The sequence below is a fragment of the Leptidea sinapis genome, chromosome 25 (assembly GCF_905404315.1).
Source record: "Leptidea sinapis chromosome 25, ilLepSina1.1, whole genome shotgun sequence".
Classification (NCBI taxonomy): domain Eukaryota; kingdom Metazoa; phylum Arthropoda; class Insecta; order Lepidoptera; family Pieridae; genus Leptidea; species Leptidea sinapis.
The window spans coordinates 6,842,094-6,847,383 of NC_066289.1; positions in this window are offsets into that span (position 1 = coordinate 6,842,094).

Sequence of the window (5,290 nt, forward strand, 5' to 3'; positions counted from 1 at the left end):
AGATGGGTTGAAATTAAAACACCAACAAAACGTTACACAGATCAGTATTTCAATGTCAAAAGCAGGAATCAGCATAAAATCCATTTCGAATAGTCGAGATAATGTTGTTTGCCGTTAAATATTATAACTGGCTCTAAATGAAAATATGTAGGTATTATTTAATGAATATAATAACAATTATTAATCTTGTTCAATAATTTAAAAAAGGAGTCACATTTTCTACAGCAGTTGTGTTTGAAGAACGGACGTTCTTCCGTAACTTCAGGACATTTGGATATCCTGTTGTCAGACTGTGATCGGGTTGGGACCCGATTACTGTAATCCACCACGCTGGGCCAATGGATGGCCCAAGACTAGGAGTAATCTATCTTCTCATTGAGGAGGGCTATTGTCCTCTATCCCCGACGTAGATTTAGGACAGCCCATGAACTCCAGAGAGGGCGCGCGCGAGGTGTGTGCGTCGAAGCATAATCCCAGGACCCCCCACCATATCCGGGGAGACGGGTCGAAAACCCGTACTGACCGCTGAGCACAACAACCCCATCACGGTGGTAGAATTAGAGCGGCTCTACCACCACCACCGCCTTACTGTGTAGAAGCGGACTCCCATGATCTATGGTTTGACGACAGTATATATGTTACATGATGAATAAACATTGTTAGCGTGATCTAGAATTTCATAGTATATTGTGGTTATACCTCACTACGAAAGTAGTGACAGAAGTGTAAATATATTCAATACACGTTTATTTCATTTTAGGACGCCATTATTTATCAAAAAAGTGATAATATAATTATATTTTATACCACGAAGTGGATTGATTTAGAAAACTCATAATAGCGCCATCTAGTTGTTGTCCTTGTAATCTATGGATATCAATATTCTTGCATTCTAAATTAATTTAGTTAAATTGCAATTGTGGTTTTCAAGGAAATTTCTTCCACGTGCAACCAAGTTATGGAATGGGCGAAGCTTAAATAAGATTTGATATGAGTACCTTCAAAAAAATGCGACACCTTTCTCAAAGGACGGCTGAATTCCTATGATTCCTCTGGAGTTGCAGGAGAATGTGAGCGGCGGTGATCACTTAATATCAAGTGACCCTTACGCTCGTTTGTCCTTCTCTTCCATACAATTTATTTTATTTTACGCCGTTTAATTAAAGAATTATGTTGAAACAAGAGAATAATAAAGTTTGACTGAACTGCAAAAGTACATAGAATATTACAACATAATATTTCTAACTAAGAGAAAAATATATAATAAACTTAATTAAAATTATTCGAAAAAAAACCTTCTTATATAAGAAAAAAAGGATGTTATTGCCTTAATGGGTCTTTTAAATATTGAATATTTGAAAAAAAAAAATCTTTTCGGGGAGGCCTTTGTCGAACAGTAAACGCCTTCCGGCTGAAATGATGATCATTTCAATTGTTAAGAGTACAATAAACTATCGAAATCAAGATGTTGCATTCAAAAATATCCGCCATTCAAATTAAAAAAAAATATAATGTAGGAAATTGCAAAGCCAGCTAAAAAAAAACTATATAAAACACTGCATTTATTCCCAAGGAACTCTCTCGCTAAAATGCTATGGAATCAGTTATTTATTTACCAGTGGGAGGCTCATTTGCCTAGGATGCCGGCTAGATTATGGGTACCACAACGGCGTCTATTTCTGCCGTGAAGCTGCAATGTGTAAACATTATTGTGTTACGGTCTGAAGGGCGCCGTAGCTAGTGAAATTACTGGGTAAATGAGACTTAACATCTTATGTCTCAAGGTGAGGAGCGCAGTTGTAGTGCCACTCAGTATTTTGGCTATTTCAAGAAACCTGAGCGGCACTGCATTGTAATGGACAGGGCGTATCAATTACAATCAGCTGAACGTCCTGCTCGTCTTGACCCTTATTTTCATAAATAAAAAGTTAAACGGAGCTCTAAGGAACCCATACGTATTCCGAGATTGTCTGGTTACACCCGGTAAAAACGTTATAAATGCCCACAAAATTATTGCCCACACAATGATATCATTAATAATGTTTATTGTTACTTAGTGGATAAACAAATAATAAATCATTAAAGTACTAAAATATCACATACAACTCGTAAGAAAATTTCCATGTTTTTTCCTCAAAGTAGTTCAAAAGAAGCTCTTTTTAAAGAGCTTGTCAATTTAAGTATTAATATTTGATTCGGCTTTTAAGAGGTTTGGTAATATAATATCATTAATTTTAATTGACATTGGGGAAGGAATGTGTAAAGAAATTAAATATAGGGGTTAGTCGTTAATATTGCTTAACATGTTAAAGAACTTATACGAAAAAAAATAACACGTTGTGCAAAACGCTAATTATTATATATATATATATATATATATATATATATATATATATATATATATATATATATATATATATGTATACAGCTACTATACAGCGTTATATTTTATTGCTTATAAGTTATATATATTTTATGAGCATCACATTTTGTTTGTGTTAGCAGTTACTTACTATTCATAATAATAATTAAAAATCTACATAGGTTTTTTTCGTATTTATGAATCAGTTACTGGGCATTAGCCAGATCACTAGACTTGGCTAGAGGTCCTAGGTAAGACGTGTTGAATTTAAAAATACATCAATCAATGAATTTTCCTTCATACTTAAACAGACTGTTGGACTGTCTACAGTCTGTCTTCTCTCAAAATAGTCCCATATAGCAGCAGTATAGCGTCGTTCCGCCATAATTATAAACGAAAGTTTTTTTACACTTAACCCAGACCATTATACTTATAGTTAAATAACTATTTTAAAATTCAATATTTTAAAGTTTTTGTCGACTGTGAACACTAATTACTAACGCTAATCAACTAGAAATACGAAAAATTTATTTTAATAAACAAAATGTACCAAACAACCAAAAATCAAAAATATTTCCGATCCAACAATGTTCGACTCCATTCGTCACGCCACCACTATGCAAAAAAAATATTTATTTTGATTATAACGGTTACAATAGGGTATATGCATGATTCTTAAAAAATACTTAAATTTGATTTTTCATATCAAATTCTAAAAGTCATCAAACTTTTTTTTTTGTAATTTGGTATTATCTCCGTAAGTCTTGTTGCCGTCACAGAGAATAATAAGAAAGTTTTATCTAAATTACTGTTTTATTATTATTTTATTCCTATATTATCCGTTTTTTAATATAATGATAATTAAGTGAGATCTGTTGTAATTAATTATGAAACAATTGATTAATGTAGAAAATGTTTGGAAATACAATTTTTTACATTTTCTATAATTAATATGTTTTTATCAATTTGTTTGTATTATTTTTCAGTGCTATAAATGAAAATTGTATAACTATGAAAGTCAAAATAATTCCTAAAATAGGTATTTCTAAACAATCCAATAATAATATTTTAAAGTTGAATTGCAGGAACACGATTTTCAGAGTTAGTGTAATATTTTATGAATTGACATGTATATTGTCCTGTGTTGGTGGACCTTAAATTATTAAACAAATAAGTTCGTAAAGCAGAAAAGTTTTCATTTTTGACATGCAGTCCCAAAGAACATTTTTTTTCATTATTTGCACCACATTTATGTAACATCTGCTTCTTCTTCGTCGTCCCCTCATTGCTGAGGATCGTGACTCCGTAGAATGTCAACAGCATTCCTCCATCGGTTAAGGTCGGTGATCTGGTGCAGTGCTACGTTCACAGGGATATCCCGATGTTCGGATATATGATCCGACCATCTCTTCGAACTTTGGCCCCTTGGTCTGTCCCCTCTAGCATAGCGTTACCATCAGTCTTTCGAGACTATCTACTTAGACTATCTACTTAGCTTCTGCGAGCAATATTTCAAGATTCTTTGTGGGCAAATCTGAGAATCTGAATAGTAAAATATATAACATAATTAATCATAAGCTCTTAGATTCTTTCAAATAAAGTTTTTTTTAATTGTGTGTATCGGTTTTGTATGTTAGTTTGTGCATGCGATTATGTTTTTCATTTTGAGGTACGGAACCCTAAAAATTGATTGAGTTAAACAATAATATTTTCAGAAGTTAACGTATTTCCCCGCCCGCACCATGCCGACTTTATAAATCCACACCGTAAGCCACTAAGAAACCAATTCAAATATGTAAAAATAGCAAATACATCGAATTAAATAAAACTTCTTTAAAAAAACCGACTTCAAAAACTGAAAAGTATCAAACAAATTAAAATTTAATTTAATACACTTACTTAATTTAATACTTTAATACATTTAATATTAATAAAATACTATTATTTGTATGTGCTACCTATTGACAGGTTTTAAGTCAGTGCCAAGCCCTAAAAAAAATAAAACTTAATATTATAAACAGCTTATATACTGTAATTATTTAGGTTGTCAGGCCACGCGTGTCTGTCCGCTTGGGTTGTTTCGTTCTAGACGAAGCTATCCCGCTCAAAGTCACGCGTGGCAAGTGTACCTGGTACCTTTATTACATTTGGCTTCGCACCAACTTCAGACCTATCAATATGTAGCACATTCAAATAATAGCATTTTATTAATATTAAAGGTAAAGGTTTGCATAAGAGGTGTATAAATTAAATTTTTAGTTATTTGATACTTTTCAGTTTTTGAAGTCGTTTTTTTTTTAATTTTTACGGTTTAGTGTCAGTTAATAATAATATATAATCAACCTGGATGAAAACTAAAAAAAAGCCCTACACAAAAAACAATTACGTCATCCAGGTAGACGAAAATATTCATATAAATGTTCATGAAATGAAAACTACCGGGCCAAACTATGTAAAATTTTTATGGGACCAAATGGCATCTATTTTGCATCAAGAACTACGTAAATCGAATCATAAATCACAGAGTAATCAGCGTACATACATAAAAAAAATACCGATCGAATTGATAGCGTCATTCTTTTTGAAGTCGGTTAAAAGTAATAGTTAAGTTCAACAATCATTTTTAATCTTTCTAACGATGTGTTTTTTGTATTATCATTATTAATATTATGTTGTTTTATACAATATAATTGTTATGTACGATTTTATGAGACAAATCTTCGGGCTTCGCTCTTATGGCATGATATAAAAATAATGTTAATTGATATTAATATTTAATTGTTACATTATTAATTTAAATGTTATCATCATAGAATCATAATACCAATAATATATATAATGGATAGATGTTCATGTATGTACTCTCGTTCTGACATTAAATCTCCAACTTAATATTATTAGGAATTTCTGAGATCCGTCACTCTGCAT